We start from the raw sequence: 19,610 nt of genomic DNA on the forward strand, positions 1-19,610 counted from the left end.
GCTGAGTACGAACAAGCTAGAATAACATTCTATCCTAACATGCTTCACTCGGCGAATTAAACAATTCACATGCAAAATCCATATAATAAACAAATAAACATGGAGACAAGACTCGACACTTGACACGACTCTTGACTCACAGTTTAATAAGAAGTAGCTTCAAACGGGTAAAATAAAGTATCCTCAAAAGGAAAGAAAAGGGTGATGGGAGCCAACCATACACCAAAAATAATAAGTCGGGTTACTACCTACAGTCGGGCCATACCGACGGATTTCCAATGCACAACGGCATAAAAAGAAGAATGAAACAACGTCTTGTATCATTCAAGGAGTACAAGTTTTCCGGCAAGACTCCCCCCATTGTTCATACTCAAGATATATACGTTCCAAGAGCTTTGAAGCTCTTTCGGGTTACACTTTACGTTAATTAGTATGTTATGTTCAAGGCGACTCAAGACTCTACACAAGACATAACTTGCAAACAATTAAACAATTAAACAATTGAACAACTCAACAATGACACTTCATTTTTTATCCTTTAGGACTTGTGAACAAATATAGACTCAAGTGAAATTACTCCCATTGTTCCTTCTCAAAAATACTGTTTGAGATAACCCGGCATTGCCTATTAACAAGCGGGGTGTGCCCTTAACACGAATTGTCCTTAATTCAATTCACATAGATTCTCTAACATATTCTACCCCTTGGTAGAATATATATTGCTCTCCGGCAATATCGATAGGCTCAATATATATGCTAGACATCCTGTATAATAGCATAATAATAATAACAACTTGCATGCGCACTACTCATACATGCAAACCAACTTGAACAAAATGCTTGACATAATTCAACGATTATAAAAGTCCATAACATGATAGTTCAACAGAATCTATAAAGCATAATTCAATTCATAACATGCTCGTTCACATAGATTCAATAACAATAATAACATGCTTGTTCACACATCAAACTTGATTCCATAATAACATATTCATTCCCAATCATCAAACATGAATTTCCAATATATAAGTTCACATGATTCGCATTCAATACACTTCACAAAGTCCTCAAGGGATGGTTGGTCACCCTAGTCTTGTACGTACCTGGAATACTTAAGTACGGGGGCGACTGTGCGAATCACGACTCTCTAGAAATCAACTCCTATAAACACAAAAGGAGAAACTAAATTATTATCCATGTTTACTAAATTTCCAGCAACTATTTAAAATTCTAAAACTCTTAGTTTAATTAGAAATCAATCATTAATCGTTAATTTAATAGTCTCAAATAGTCAACTCAAGTCCTAACATAAAAACATTGACTTTTTAGCTTTAAAACCATTAAAAACCAACGTTTTAAAGCTTATAAACAATCTGAAAATTTAAGTTGATTCCCATAATTTAAATTTTCATTAAATTATGTGAATCAATTGCTTAATCAATTGGGATTAAAACCCTAATAATAGGCTATCATAAAAACCATGTTTTGACTTCAAAAATCGACACTTTATTAACTCATGAAATCTGAAAATAATAATTTCAATCATCAAAATCAATCTCTTAAATTTAAATACGACAATAACCCAATACGGTGTTCATAACCGTTCTAATCAATTTAAATAACCCAAATTATTAAATAATCATAATAATTAAAACAATTTAAAAACTGAAATTTAATATTTAAAAAGTATACAATTGATTATCCCCAATCAACAACACACACACAACAATTAATTGTGTTGTGTGTGTGGGCGTCGAGCAAAACAACACAGCAACACGCAGCACGCACCGCAACACGCAGCACGCACGAGCAGCGCTGCAGCGCGCAACGAGGGCGATGAGAGACGAGGGGCGCTGGCGCGGGGCACGCAACACAACAGCAGTAGCGAGCACAAGGCTCTGCGTTGCGGGGCTGCGGGGCGGGACGAGGCACACGCAACACACAGCAGCAGCGAGGGCGCTGCGCTGCGGGACGAGGCAAGGAGAGAGGGGCAGCGAGGGCTTGCGCGCACGGGGCTGGGCACGAGTGCCTTGGGCTGCAAGCAAGGCTGGTCGGACAATAGGAGAGGAGAGGGTGCCGCAAGGAGAGAGAAAAAGAGGAGAGAGAGGGAGTGCTGAAAATTTTGTGAGGGTTTAATGGGAGGGTCTATTTATAGTTTTTCTCTCCCATATGGGCTAGGTTATGGTAGTTTGAGTTGAGCTTATTTCCGGGCTCAATTAAATTAAATTCCTTGTAAGCTTTGTTTGGTTTGATCATGGGAAATTAACTGGGCTTTAATTAAATTAAATTCGTTGAATCTATTTCATAAAATACGGTTTTCGTAAGTAATTAATAATTATATTAATTAAAAATAAAATTCATTTAATTCTCATTAAATGAAATTAATTTATAAAAATACTTTATAAATACAACGAAATGCTTTATAAATATAATAAAATATATTTATAATTACAGAAAAATACGAGGTATTACAACATAGTACTCTTCTCCAAACATCATAGATAATCTTTACTCATTTATAAGACCTTTAATAGTTGAAACTTAATTTACGTAATCCAATAACAACTGATTTGAATATGTTTATAGAAAATTTGAGGTCAGAAAATTTATTTCGGAAATTGCTGATTAATTATGATCGAGTTAAGCATAAATCATTTAAGTACCTCATCAAATATGGGCATCAATAATCCAATTGTCTCTACTCTCATAAAACACTCAAGAACTAGTATGATATATTAACTTGTGATCAAAATCAGAATTCGTTTAAAATTAACCTATTTTTATTATTTTTACGTTTTTGTGTGGACATTATTAATATTCTTCAATCAAACGACAAATAATTGCAAGGATATACCATCAATGGCGGATCTTCCTTACAACTTGGGTCCCGGGGCGGAAAATTCCGTAGTGTATTTTTAGCACCATCCCCGGTAAACCTTTGAGTATATTTGTATAAATATCATACTCTACTATATAAATTGCTTAATTCTTCTATTGTCATTGGACACCATAACCGAATATGTAAAATACGATCAACTTGTAAATAATTATTTGCTTCTTTATTCATTAGATTTTTTGATACCCAAATCAATTTATATATATATGGGCTAAGTTTATGAATTAAGTTACCCATTATTTCAATTTGAGCTTATTATATGTCAATGATTAGAAACTTTAATAATTGAATTGGAAATACATGAAAATATGAATGAGGTCTCAAAAGGTGAAAAAAGAAAGTTCGGGTCCTAAAAGTTGAAAAAACGAAAATGTTAGCCCTCAAACTTTTGATTTACTTTAATCTTTTAACCAAAGGACCTAACCTTTTAATGTACTCTAGTTAATTTTGACCGAAAAAAGGAGAATGAGGTCCCAAACGGTGAAAAAAGAAATTATAGGTCCTAAATGGTGAAAAGTTCAAAAGGTTAGACCCCATTTATTAGCTTAACTCTAATATTACACGCCAACCTTTTGTAAGATAATCCAATACTCCATCCCTTCCACAAAGTTCTTCCTATTTGAAATATTTACATAATTCACAACTAGATTAGATCTAGTACGCACACGAATATTCTAAAATTATTATTTGACCGGTTCTTATAAAATATTTGAGTAACAAAAAAATTATTCAAAAATAAAGTAGTAAGGAGTACAAAAGATCTTGACATATTTTCAAAAGATTTATAAACTTATGATATATTTCATGATTTTACAAATATTATTTTTTGAGAAATAAATTACATCAGAAAATTTATATTGAAGATCAAATAAATAGGGAATGATAAAATTTTAGTAAAATGTACATAATTTTTTCCATAACTAATTATTGAATGAATAAAAGGAAAAAGAACTTTTGGCGTGAAACTTTTTTACCAAGAAGATACATGTGTCATTTTTCTGGTGTGTGTTTTAGTAAAAATGAAAGTAATAGATGGAAGAAAATCTTCTAAATTGTTTTTAATATATAAGAAAATATAATATTCATGTTGAGTATTGTTTGATTCATAACAATATTGAAAATTTGTATTTTTTACTAACATGTACGTAATTAGAGATATTAATAAATAATGATACAAAATGTATATCGACCAATGTGTCTAATAGAAATGAGAAGAACTTTCAAGAAAGATGGGAGTATAATTCAATATACTTTAATAAATAATTATTAATGAAAATTTTAAGGATAGTCCGATTAATCCATGCTTAAATACTAGTTAAACAACTTAATCTTTCAAACATTACCTTAGCTAGCTAAAGTTTCAAAATTGCCAAAACAGTACTTAATTAAATTCCTTGTCGTGTCCTCCAAATTCCCCGTTTGGTTTAGTTAATCATCATTAATCTAATATTGTAAAATCAATTATGACATGCATTTTCTCATTTTTTTTCGTTTTCTTTTTAGATCTATTGAACTATTTTTGTATGGTGATTGTTTACTGATATTTTTCACCTAAAAACCGTCAAAAAGGAAAGAAAAGAATGTGTCTCCCACCAATTTGATCATAAGAGTCCACGACATAATACTTGCAGTCTTGCATACATGCACCGGCTTACAAGTCAATATTTCTAACTTTGTATACTTGGTATATAATAAATGACATATATCTATGATCTATCTTTATCATTGAGTTAGGTTTACTTTTTTATTAAAATAAAATAAGGAGGCCTCTAGTGCAAAATATGCAAAAGGTTTTTGTGTGCTTCGGATGGTTATCAATTTTAATGTACATTGAGCGCTTGACGTAAATTTCAGAAAAAACCATCACGAAAGTGGGGATTGTAAAGGATAAAAGAGACTTTAGTTGAGGATAAAAGTTATCATGGTTAATGACAATAATGATCTTACTCAAAGGTAAAAGCGATTCTGCTGATTAAGGATAAAAGTAACCCTATTTAGAGTCATTATTGACCGGGGACAAAGATATCCTAATCAAGGGAAAAAGTGACCTTAAGAGGAAAAGAGTAATAGTTACAAAGGCGGAACACATTCACTCATTCAAGCTCGCCATTTGTTAAGTTATTGCAAAACGGTTTTTTTTTAAAAAAAAAAAGTTTGTGTACAAAGAAAAAAAAAACCAAACTTTGTATTTGAGATAGATGTATTCGAAGGTATGTTCTTTGCTCATTTGAAAAGATTTACTTATTTTAAATCATCTAAATTAGCAAAACAACTCTCCGATACACCTAACTTTAGATTTATCTGGACAGGAAGATGCCTATGCCAAAAATTGCAAACATTTTAGTAATTGTGTAATTAAAAAAGTTTTTCCAAATTTAATTAAGCATGGTTGGGTTGAGGCCTTTGAGGGGGTTTGTTGTGGTTGTTGTTTCAAAAGGCTTACTAGCTAAATGACTGTAGCTAGTTTAACTTATGATGTGATTGATTCTTACAATAGTTTGCTAATGTCACAAAGTCAAAATATAATGATTATTTAATTGTGCCAAGTCAACAAATATGAATTTGGAGGTTGACTCATCCAATGGTAGGATTTCAAGACTTTTGTGGGGTCAAACTGATATTGATCATTACCTTTCTATTTGTAGACAGTTTGGTAAAATTCCGATCTTGTTATGAGTTAGTGACAAGAACTTGTGCTAGTGTACCACATGAAATCAGGTCCAACTGATCTCACCAAATAAAGAAACATATAATTAGAGCTGTAACTGTCAAAATAGGTCATCGGGTTGGGTCATTTTGGATCTTGGGTCATGATTAGGTCGGGTTGTATCGGGATACTTTATTATCCGGGTGCATGTCGGGTTGGTTTTCAATCGGGCCATATCTGATTTTTTTTTTCTCATTTCGGGTACAAGTCGGGTTTGGGTCGGGTTCGATTTCGGGTTTGGGTCTTATATAGTCGGCCGGTTAATCTCGGGTTTGGGGTCAAGTTCGGATCAGATAGTTTTTGGGTCGGTTAAAATTCAGGCCGGATTCACTCTCGGACATTGGTTAAGATCGAGTCAATATCTGATTTAGTCATCTTAAAAGATTCAAGCGTAAGATATTTACTCCACGGGTCAAGTCATAACAGGTTATGTGGTAAAAATCGGAGTAAGGTCATTGTCGGTTATCGAATCGGGTTCAGATCATTATTCAGTCAGGTCAGTTCAGTTATCGGTTATCTTTCGGTTGGGTGTCGGGTACGGGTTCGGGTCATACAACGTCGGGTTAAAATCGGTTATCGGTTTTTACGGGTCGGATACATGTCGGGATTTGGGTTACCTGTTTTACCGAAATTTCGGGTCATAGTCGATTTCCGGTTCGTTCGGTTCAGGTCAGGTCAGTTTTTGACAGCTCTTGTCAACAATAGACTAAACACTTGGTATGTTAAAATCAATTTGGAACATTGCATGATTTACATCACTCCGTAATATTTTCGTCTCAAGATGTAATATAGACTTGTCAGTTTTGATGTTTAAAGATTTGTTCTTGTACTTCATATCTATTGTACCCCGCACCTGATTTCATACGAGTATTTACTTTTTCAAAAAACTTAAAATTATGTTTTATAGGAAATCAAAGTATCTATATCTATATTAAAAAAAAGGCCCTAAAATCATGCAATACACTAATATAAACCTGATCCATGCTAACTTAGCGTGGACCAGGGCAACGGAGTAATTTTTATGGATAACATATGTAACTGTCACGTGACAGTTATTTTGTAATTTTAAATAGTAACTATATGCGTATTACAGTAACTATGTGTTTTAAAGAGTTACTATGTATTTTGAAGAGTTTTAATGCGATTTGTGTCTAGCCCACTTTATATACGTTTTAAATTTTTTTATTTTTCAAAATTTCAGATCTACATTCTGTTCATTCTCTTTCATTTTCTCTCTCTTCATTTTCTCTCTATGCTTTTCAAAATTTAGCCCAAATTTCTAGGTTTTGTTCGATTTTTTTCGTAATTATCTTATAATTCTTATGATTGGATCTATTTGATGAGAAAAAATTGGAGGAAGTAGTAGATCAAGAAGGAGGTTCGTCGTTGCCGAAATCGAATCGAAGAATTTGCGCTCGCCTACAAATCTTCGCAAGAATTTTTAGAGATCACATCTCGGTTTGTTGTTTTTTAAAGAATTTTAAGTCTATTTTCATTTAAAATTGAAAATATTTGTTGTTTTGAAGAAATTAATGTTTGTGTTTTACCGAAGTATCGTTTTCAATTCGCGAATTCGATCAGTGACTTCACGATTTTAAATAGTAACTATATGAGTAATACAGTAACTATATAGTTTAAAAAGGTACTATGTAATTTTAATGGTAACTATATGTGTATAATAGTTACTATATTATTTTAATGGTTACTATATGTGTACAACAGTTACTATATGTGTACAATAGTTATTATTTTGTTGAGTGATTCGAAATGTTGTTGTTTTGTTGAAATTAGGGTTAGTGTTTCACATAGTTAGTATATAAATGATATAGTCACCTTTAATTTATGTTGCGAAATAGTGTTTTTAATAGTCACTGGAATGTTCGTTGTGTTTATGTTAGTAGTAGTTTTTAGAGTAACTATACTTTTTTTAAAAGTTACTATAACTTTAAAACAGTAACTATGTGTTTAAAATAGTCACTATATTTTTTAGAAACTTATTATAAGTTTAAAACAGTAACTATATATGTGTTTAAGATAGTTATTATGTTATGAACAGTTTATAGTGACTTTTTGATAAATAATAGTTACTATACGATTACATTATGTACTATGTTATTTAGAGTATGTATTTGTCCGCTTCTTAGATAGTGACTAAATGATTATAATGGTTACTATATGTGTTCAATAGTTACTATATTTTAATAATAGTCACTATATGTTTTATATAGTTACTATATGGTTTATATAGTTACTATATGGTTTATATAGTTACTATATATTTGATATTTGTATAAGAAAATAACACGAAGTATCAATCACATGTTATTCTAGGTCCTAAAGTTGCACTATCTAGTGACGAATCTCCAAAAATACTTTACAATATCATTTGTATAGAAGAAATAATGCCCTTAAATTTAGAAAAAAGAGACAAAGGCTGTGAACTTTAAGAATTGATGCAGCAAAGCACAAGAGGTAGAAATAGTGTTTGTTGTTTGGGTGAAATTAGGGTTAGTGTTTCATATAGTTAGTATATAAATGATATAGTTACCTTTAATTTATGTTGCGAAATAATGTTTTTAATAGTCATTGGAATATTCATTGTGTTTATGTTAGTAGTATTTTTTAGAGTAACTATATTTTTTAAAAAGTTACTATAATTTTAAAACAGTAACTATGTGTTTAAAATAGTTACTATATTTTTTAGAAAGTTATTATAAATTTAAAACAATAACTATGTGTTTAAGATAGTTACTATGTTAAGAACAGTTTATAGTGACTTTTTGATAAATAATAGTTACTATACGATTACATTATGTAATATGTTATTTCAAGTATATTTTTGTCTGCTTCTTAGATAGTGACTATATGATTATAATGGTTACTATATTTGTACAATAGTTACTATATTATAATAATAATAGTCACTATATGTTAAGCTAGTTGTTGTGTGATTATAATGGTTACTATATGTGTACAATTGTTACTATTTTATTATATTAGTTACTATATGTTTGAAATAGGTACTATGTTTATTTTATCATGATGTGTTACCATATGTTTATTTTCTTCAATAGTTACTATATTATTTTTATAGTTACTATATTATTTATATAGTTACTATATGTTTGAAATAGATATTATGTTTATTTTATCATGACTTGTTACCATATGTTTATTTTCTTTAATAGTTATTGTACGTTTTATATAGTTACTATATTTTTGAAATAGGTACTATGTTAGTTTATTATGTTATGTGCATGTTTTTATGTTATTCTATATTTTTAATGATATAGTTACTGTATTATGGATAGAGTTACTATATTATTATCACATCAACTATGTCTGCAACTCTGTGACTAAATGACCATCAATAATATTTATAGGTATTATATCTTGTATTATAGTAACTATATGTTTGGTATAGTTTTTTATGTATATTATAATGTTCTTTTCATGTTCTTTGTTGTCTTCTATGTTATTAGTAATAAGAGTTACTATGTTATGATCACAACAACTATATGATCATAACAATAACTATATCTACAACCTTGCTCGTATATGACTATCATTAATATTAAGAGTTACTATATCATGTATAATAGTAACTATATATTTTTAATAGTTATTATCTTATCATTATGTTCTTTTTATGATTTTTCTTTGTACTCCATGTTATTATTAATAAAAGTGACTATATTATTTTGACAGTAACTATATGACTGTAACAATAACAATAACTATATATGCAATTCTGCAAGTATTTTACCATCGTTAATTGTAAGAGTTACTATATGATGCATAATAGAAACTACACGTTTTACATAGTTACTATGTTATATTTTCATATTTAAATGTTAAATTATTAACTTAGTTTAAATATTATTGATTCAGAAATACAAAGATGATGCACCCAGAATTGAAATCGTGCAAAGAATAAATTCTGCAAGCTAGGAAAACAAAAGCAGGAGGAGAAGAAGAAAATCCTGACAACAATGGAAACCAAGAACGTGGTAGAGGAAGGACATGATGTGTTGGTGGAAAAAAGAGACGTGGTCCACGTGGACGTGTCGATAGTATTTTTTAGTTCAAAAAACATTTGAGCTTAACATGATTTATTTAATAGATGCAAAGAATTAGAATGTCGTAGATAAAACAACTAACCAAGTAGTTAATGTTTTCTTTATTATTGTTCAAGAGTTATAATTACTGTTACTTTTGATATAGTTACTCTTTTATATTTCAGTAATTATGTGATATATAATAGAAAAAATTACTATATGACCTCTAAACCATCTATATAATATTGTTTATTTTTATAATATAGTAATTGTTTTACAGCTAAAGTTATTTTTCTATATAATATAGTTAATCTTTGGATAGAATAATTGTTCTCATCGAAATTACTATATTATTATTATTATTTATTTCATAGTTACTATTATGAAAATATAGTTACTTTACAGAACCTATAGTTGAAGGAAATAATGCCCTTGGTCCAAGTATGCATTCTATGTTAAGTCTAATAAATGCGGTTCAGTATTAATTAACAAGTTAATAATTCAGTGAGATCAAGTGAGCTGAATGCCTAGCTAGAGGCCGCTTCAGTTCAAGTGGAATTAATGATATTAATCCACAGCTTACTCTTGACTGAACCCGTAGGGTCACACAAATAGTACGTAAACGGATCAAGTATTTAATGGCATTAAATACTCCATCTATGAATATTCGGAACCGACGGATCTTGATTTCAGTGGGAGCTAAGATCGTCACAGGCAAGAAATGAATACTCCGGAAACGATGATATTGCCGGAAACGGAAATATGGATCGTATCGGAAATATGAATATTATCCAAGTCGTAGATGTTGCCGGAAACGGAAACATGGTACGTATCGGAAAATATTGTTGGAAATGGAAATATTACCAGAATCGGAAATATTGCCGGAAACGGAAATATTGTCAGAATCGGAAATATTACCGGAATCGGAAAATAATTCCGGAAACGGAAATATTAAATATTTGTTCGAAACGGAAATTAATTCCGGAATCGGAAATATTGAATATTGTTCGTATCGGAAATAGATTCCGGAAATGGAAATTTAATCGGAAGCGTATCGTACGAATTAGCATCGGACGAGGCCTGCCGGACGAAGGCCCAGCACGAAGCCAGGCCGTCGCCCAGCAAGCACGCACGCCACAGCCCAGCGCGCACAAGGCCACGCATGCGTGGGCCGCGCTGCGTGGGCTGCTGCTCGCATGCGTGGGCAGCCCTTGTGGCTGCCGTGTGTGTGTGAGTTTGAGCTCATGCGAGATTCCTGAATCTGCAAGAGTCAGTGTATGATTAAATGTCTATTCCTATTGGATAAATTGATTAAGTAGAATTCATGTAGAATTCTAATTCCAATTAATTCGCATCCTACTAGGATTACGATTCCTTTTCCATAACTCTATAAATAAAGGCCTAGGGGTCATAATTTATATACAAGTTTCAAAGTATTCAAAAGTGAGTTTTTTGAGAGAAAATCAAACACACATCTTGCTCAAAAGTGCCGAAATTTTCTAGTACCTTAAGGGCGATTCTAGTTGGTCAATCTTAAGGCGGATCCGGACGTGCTGTGGACTATCTACGGAGGGACGACACTTGGAGTCCTAAAAGACTTGTTCTTGTTCGGTTCGGGCGCAGCTAGGGAGGGCACGCAACAAAGAGTATGCATCTAACTATGCTAAATGATTATGTGTAAATAATATGTTTCCTGGGTTAATGGTTGTTTCCGCATGATCTATGTAATGTCATATGTATCATAACCTAACAGTGGTATCACGAGCCCCTTATTATTTTCATAATCTAAATTGCATGAACATGGTTAAATATTACAAATTTGCAAGAATTAAAAGGGGTGATTAATTTTCGTAATTGTTAATTAATTGCAAATTGCGTTTATTTAATTATATGTACGCAGTTTTTCGGCAGTTTCTTCATTACTCATCCAAATTGAGTGATTTTTGTGTCAATTCCGCATGTAAAAGGCATTCTAAAATTTTGACAAAATTAGTATTTTTCTGCCGAACCCAGAATTCTCAAATTCGAAGCCTAACTATGACTTTTCGAAGGTTTTAGTTTTTCGGATGCAAAATTTCGTAAATTTAAGATGTTAAATTAAATATTTGCGATTCTTGTTGATAAATCTTGAATTTTTGATTGACCTACTGCATATGTTTAACAAGTTTGAATGCCTAGTCTTGTTAATTATGCAATCTAATTTGTAATTATGATTAATTTGTTGAAAATTAGAATAATTTAGAATTAATTTGATTTTCATAATTAATTGTAATTTAATTAGAAACCTATGATTAAAAACCACCATAAAAATTGTAAATTTACGATAAATTTTAAATTTTTATGACCTAGACTTGAATCCATATCAATCGGAAATCAATTGGATAATAAATTTTCGATTTTTTCGCCCTAAAATTATGAAATTAATATTATTTATTAATTTGTCATTAATTTTAAATATAAATTTTAAATTTTATGCGATTCGTTCAATTAACTTGCACGCGCGAAGCAATGGACGCTTCGTGTTACCCTTAAGGGGTGTTGTATAATGGGGGCATGCGACGACGAGCAAGGGAGCTCGTCGCCCGTGCGGCACGAATGCAATGAGCAAGGGCGTAGTGCACGAGCGCAAGGCAGCAGCCCTGCCTTGTGTCGTGTGCCACGAGCAATGAACGTATGGGCATGGGCGAGGGGCGAGCCAAGGCAGTCGCGTGTGGGCAGCAAGCGAGCTGCGCCACAACGCGCGCTGCCTCGCACAAGTGCGCGCAGCCTCGCGCGCAGCGAGCGCAAGCTCGCGTGCCACGAGCGCTGCGCACAGCATCACTCGCGCGCACAGCGCGCGACGTCGCCCGCCCAGCGAGCGATGTCACGCACCAGCGAGCGATGGCTCGCGCGCACCAGCGAGCGATCTCGCGCGCCAGCGCGCGATCTCGCGCGCCAGCGAGCGATGCAGCGCCCCAGCGAGCGATGGCTCGCGCGCACCAGCGAGCGATCTCGCGCACCAGCGAGCGCGGTAACGCGCGCGCGCTGCGAGCGATAGCTCGCGTGCGGTGGGCGCTGTGCGGAGGCTTGCGTATGGGACAGCAGCAGCTATGCAACGAGCGCATGGGCTGCGCGCACATGGCCAGCAATGGCTGTGTGCGTACAGCCCATGGGCGTGCAACGCGTAGGGTGTTTGCGTTTCGATTAGATCGTTTTGAATGTTTAATTTGAAAATTTCAGTTCACGTAATTTTAATTAATTTTAAAATTAATAATTTGAATTAATTTCTTGGATTTTAATTTTGAATATTATAATTATAATAAATGGAATTTATTCTAATTATTTTACTAAAATTAAAATCATGAATTAATTTAAATGCGACTGAAATTAAATTAAATTTTTGGATTCAATTATAAATTTATATGAGCTTTAAATTTTAATTAAATTTGTATGTTTCCGGTTAGACTAGAAATACAATTTTATGTTTAAAATTAGTAAAGCATATGAATTTATTGGTTTGAGTGGGAGCACTTTTTAGTCATAAACTCTTGATTAGGTCTACAAATCCTTAAGGTTAAAACAACTCGATTAGAATTAATAAGGACTGAATAATTGGTAGATTATTGGTGCCCTTGATTAATTGCTGCAAATGTTTACGTGATGCATAATGTGTTTAACTAACCAGCTATGTGGGCCATTCATGATAATGAATGGGTGAATGGTATATATTGTATATGTACTGTTTTGCAGGTTATGAAGTGACTAGTATGGCCCAAATAGGATAGAAAATATGGTCTGCGTACCATTAATTTGAATGTAATTGGTCTAAAGTACCAAAGTTGTTTTTCAATTCAAATATGGTCTGCGTACCATCAAATAGTTGTAATTAGTTATAACTTATCCTATTTGAAGAAAATGGTGCCTCCCACGGAGATTTTCAAGACGGACTTTGAAGTCAAAGCTTCAAGATGAAGTCGGGCCATACTAGATCACAAATATCTTATGCATGTTTTAAGTTATTTATTGCTTTAAATATGTCTTAAAATGCATGAGATCAAAAGCTTGATTATGTTGCATGATTAAGGATTTTAGTTCACTTAAAATCTAACCAACATAGTAAGAGCCTTAAGTTCCAAACTTAAAAATTGAGTTATAAGGTGCCATGCCAAAATATACACTTGCTTGGATATCCTTTACATCAATCTAGTAATAGTTTTCGCTCAGCGAGGTGTTACTTATTGGTCCTAAAGGGGCAAGGTACACAAATAATTGTGAGTACATGTTAGTTTTGGTGAAACTCAACGATATAAGTAAGGAGTCCTTTTATGTCGTGGCAAATTCGATAGGTTTACCTAATAAGTTCTTAGACGTACCTATCAACCAAGAATAGTTTCTAGACTATTAGCAAAAGGCTTTTGCTTACCTAAGATGTTCTAGGATTAAGTCGACAAACTGTGCTTAGTTCTTCAATGATTTTAGGATCTTGGAATCATTTTATTCACACCTGCCGGAACACATAATTCGAATAAAATGCTAATAACTTGTTTGAATTGCATGGTTGCTTTAATTTCAAGTTATTATTCATGATAAATGTTTAGACTTTGCATGCTTCAATGTATGTTTTAATTATTGTTTATAATTAAATATCTTGCACTGCAATAAATCCTTTTAGAAAGGTAACAGTAAATTTCCTCGATTGGTAGTGAATCCAAGAACGATTCACGGAAATGAGAGAAAGTGAGCAATTTAAAATGTACGTTTCTTATATCGACTTTTATGGTTGTTTTCGAGTATCAAAATCGAATGGCAAACCAATTGGTGCTTGTGAATTCAAAATACACTGTAGTTTTGAGATCATAAAGCATTGAGTTTAATACGCTCAGCTTTACCAATGGTTAACAACCTAATATCTTTGTCCATTTAATTCTCGAATGAGTCTAGTTCCTAGACATTCGAATAGATCGATGCTTAGAGAACTTTAGAAGCTTCTGGTAAGATCATCTAGTTGAAACAGAATATTCAACATAAATTAAAATGGTAAAGAACCTTGTTGGTGACATTGGGCATGTCTAACAAAGTATAAAAGTCAACACTAAAGAATTCAATTCTTAAGACTATAAGAAAGGGTACAAGAAATAGGAAAACGAGGAACAAATGAAAGGAATTTACGATTCCGTTTCTACCTATAAATTTATGTTTAAAGAGAAGTGACCTAGCAATCAAACTTCCTTGGTATCATATACCGCTTGAGGTTCTTACTTCGGTAATAACTCAAATAATGGAAGCTAGGATACACAAATGACCTACAAGTGGGAAATGAAGCATGGCAATGCTACATTAGTTGTAGGGTCATCTAGTTTGTTTTAAGACCTTTCAAAGGCTGGAACTTAATGGCTATTTTGTTCCATAATCAGCATACCTAAATTTCTGCTTCAAACACAGAAAGACTCACATTCAGAAGAACAAAAACAATGCTTGTTTGTTTGTTTATTTGAATGAAATGGTCAATTACTGGTTGAGTCAATATGCTTGATTAAAACAAACAACTCTTTAAAAAAACTTTACTAGGTTCAAATCAAACCCTTGATTTGAGTTCCATTAAATCTTTGGCATTGTTGCTTAGACCATATCAACAAGTTAACATTCATAAGCTCTATTTTGATGGACTTTTGAAAGTTGGTTGATTTCTAGATCAACTTAAGACAAGCTAGTCTTACTTGTTGAAAGTAACAAAGAATATGAACTATTGTTAGAACGCCTAGACGATAGAGTTCAAAGCTAAAGAAAGGTTTTATGACTTTATTATTTCACATGGATTTGAGTGAATATAGGTTTATTTACTCAAATGTGATATAAGTTGAATCTGTTTGGCTAGTTCAAAGATTCAGAAGTATAAAATCCACTTGGCAAGAAATCATAAAGATCTAGGTTAGATCATGTTGATGATTACTTGAGACCAAATATGATCATCAATGATTGTGTGTTGTAATTTCACAATCTAGCTCCATAAGATATGGCATATCTACGTTGGAATGATCGGAGTCAATTAGTACTTGATTCGATCAAATGATGAATCATAAAGACTTTTCCTATAATTTCTAAAACAAAATGCTCAACTACCACCAAACTAAACCAAATTCGTCAAAGCTATTGAAAAGTAATCTCAGGATATCTTTTCAATTATATATATCTAAAGAGTTGCTAAACTCAGTGGGAGCTTAATGTTGGTCATTCAACAAACTAAGGCCCAAGTCTAGATATATGTTTCATTGTGATTTATTCAAATGAGACACAAGGGTATTGTTTCTACCACGAATTTTTGAGAACATAATGTTTGTTTGCTCGAAATAATGTCCTTTTGGAGATTCGTTTCCAAAATGACAAGTGGGAGAAAATAGACCTCGAAAGTTTTCGAGGCGAACAACAAACATAAACGGACATTCCGGAGGCTTTTCGAAGTGCTTCAGAAAATCCGAACTTATTCTTTAAGACTTTAGAAGTGGCTTTAAAGAATAGACATCTCTTAGAAGACTTTACAAGTGCTTCAAGGAGAACAGAATATTCAAAGGACTTTAAGTGGCTATTGATATTCTAATGTTTGATGTTCTATACCCAAGTAGGCATAGAATTCAAGTCACTGAAACTATGAGATTCTTCTATTAGATAGTAAAGAAACATAGAGATCAGGTCAATGAAACTATGAGATTCTTCTATTAAATAGTGAAGAAACCTACAACTTGCAGTCAAACTATTATCATGTAGATTAATGAGTTTGTGACTTGTAAGAAAGCTATGACGAAACCTAGATTCCCTAAAATGGTTAGAGGCCATATATAGACTCAAATGTTTTAAATGGTTAGAGGCCATAAAACATACTCAATGTTTTGATGACAAAATTGAAATTTTGTTGATTTGCAAGAATGGGTTCACACCTATTGGTTGCAAGTTTGTTTTAAGGATAAAAACCATCAAACATGGAATTGTGTTCACACACAAAGCTAGATTAGTTGCTAAAGGTTACAAGCAAATTCATGGTGTAAATTGTGTTGAAACCTCATGCATAATCGTAATGCTCAAGTCTATAATTCAAGCAATGATTGCATATTGGTACATATAGCAATTGGATGACAAAACGTATTCCTCAATCAAATGTTGGAATAAACTATGTACATGGCATGTCATAGGATTTGTGGATCCAAATAAATGCTTGAAAAGGAAAGCTAGCTTATAAAATCTAAGTACAGATTTAAGCAAGCAATTGGGAATTGGAACTGTATTTTAAGTGAAGCTAATAAGCATTTTAGTTTCATAAAATATACATGATTCTTATAGATGTATAAGAAGTTTAGTGGGAGTACATAAAAACTTATTTGGTCCTATGTGTATCACACACATATCTCTCTATTGTGAAATAACATTCAAATGCTAATGACTTAGATTTGAAATTATTCATCAATAATGGACCATGGCGAAACTTAGTACATACTGGGTATTAAGACCTATTTACAAAGATCTTATGATATTGTTTTGGATTAAGTAATGGCATTTACTAAATCAAACACGAAAGACTCCATTGGAGATATTCGACCCATATGAATAAATCTAAGTAAAGAATGTTTGAACTATGTATAAGCATTTACTAAGTTAAACATCAAAGAATCTAAATGAGATTCTTAACCTATATTATATGTCAAAGAATTTAGCTGGATTCAGTATCTACTAAAATTGAATGAGCTAAAGTTACATGAATAGAATTCAATTGGGAATTATTCTGCAAAAGAATTTATCATGTATGATATAATATGAGGATCGCCAAAAACGTATCGTATGACTTTAGGCATGACGAACATATACCAATCTCTATTGATCTAAGTGAAGATCAACTAGATTGAGATCAAGAATACTTAGGGTACTTGAAAAGGTACATAGGATTAGTTCTTGATTCAAGGAAATAAAGATACGCTAAATATTGATGCTACACGCATAAACACTGGCAAAGGATCAAGCAAGACCCTTTGGAGTTAACCATTGATAAGGACGAGCTATAGAGCATCGTGTTTTGAAATGGCAACATGGATTGGAGACCATGAGTTGTTGCGTGGGAAATTAAAATATTAATTTCTATGTTCTAAGATATAGTTGGAGAGTCTTCCACATATCTATGAACTGCTTGGATAGGTAAATCCAAACAAAGCATCACTAGCAACCTATACAGTTGAAGTAAAAGTAATTATTGCCTAAGAAGCAATAAAACAGGGTTGTTTAAAGTTCTTCACTGAACTTGGGTAGATCACCTATCTGCTGGCTTGATGGTTCTTCATTGAAAAATGCGTAGAACCACTCTTGAAGCAAGGAAAACGTCTGCTAACTTGATGGTTCTTCATTGCAAAGTGAGTAAAACCACCATCGAAGTAAGAAAGACTAGATCACATAATAAACAAACTCGAAAAGATCTTATCATCATATCTCGAAGAACATTCGATGAAAAGGATATTAAGATTGGCAAAGCATGATAACTAAACCTATGCAACAAGTGAGAAGCAACACTCACATTGTAGCACTGGAAATCAAGCATAGCTTTGAATTCCATGAATTGTTTTAGAAGATGGGTTTGAGACCCATGGTTATAAAACATAGGGGTTGAACATTTATCATATATGAAATGTATTTTCATATTCCATTTAATCTTGGTTTAGTATTAAATGATGAGTCCCTTCAATTTGACGATATATTCAAGATAGACTGTCAGGACCAGTCCTGTGACTAAGAAATGTCTATCAAGTGAACTTGAATGTCAAAGGTTGAAAATGGTCCCTAATCGGAGTTTTCTATAAAATTGGACGCATAGAAAACGTTAGACGATTAGAATGCAAGATGACTAGTAGTTCTGTTTCTTGAACTATGTGGACATGGCAATGTCATAATCATTTGCATAGATACTTACTTTGGGAAGACTAGTATCGGACAAGACCTATGAAACTTTACTGTAAGAGATGAAAGTCTGTCATAAGTAAATTTCATTAAATTATTAGACACTAAATCCTCAATAACTGAGTGATTTGAGATTACTTGTTTGAGAACTGGTTGCTTTGACGTTGACCAACCGTCGCACCGTAAAAGGAGGCTATAAAGGCAACGCTCAGGTAATCACCTATCAAACGAAGTCTAATCTCAAGATCGCAAGATTGGGATTGTCCTCCCATAAATCGGGATGAGATGCTTAAAAGTTGTACAAGGCCACTCGGAGAGCTAGAAACTGTGAAATGCATGGCCGTGCTCGGATGAATCATAGGCTATGATTATCTGTTTATTTGATCAGTTGAACTCTGAAACCGAGGAACACCTCTGGACATAATAAGGATGACAACTCTTACCTTATGTTCAAGAGCAAGCATCGAGCGACAAAGGAATTAGGAAATGCACACTTGTCCCTAAGGACAAGTGGGAGACTGAAGGAAATAATGCCCTTGGTCCAAGTATGCATTCTATGTTAAGTCTAATAAATGCGGTTCAGTATTAATTAACAAGTTAATAATTCAGTGAGATCAAGTGAGCTGAATGCCTAGCTAGAGGCCGCTTCAGTTCAAGTGGAATTAATGATATTAATCCACAGCTTACTCTTGACTGAACCCGTAGGGTCACACAAATAGTACGTAAACGGATCAAGTATTTAATGGCATTAAATACTCCATCTATGAATATTCGGAACCGACGGATCTTGATTTCAGTGGGAGCTAAGATCGTCACAGGCAAGAAATGAATACTCCGGAAACGATGATATTGCCGGAAACGGAAATATGGATCGTATCGGAAATATGAATATTATCCAAGTCGTAGATGTTGCCGGAAACGGAAACATGGTACGTATCGGAAAATATTGTTGGAAATGGAAATATTACCAGAATCGGAAATATTGCCGGAAACGGAAATATTGTCAGAATCGGAAATATTACCGGAATCGGAAAAT

The sequence above is a fragment of the Spinacia oleracea genome, chromosome 4 (assembly GCF_020520425.1).
Source record: "Spinacia oleracea cultivar Varoflay chromosome 4, BTI_SOV_V1, whole genome shotgun sequence".
Classification (NCBI taxonomy): Eukaryota; Viridiplantae; Streptophyta; class Magnoliopsida; order Caryophyllales; family Amaranthaceae; genus Spinacia; species Spinacia oleracea.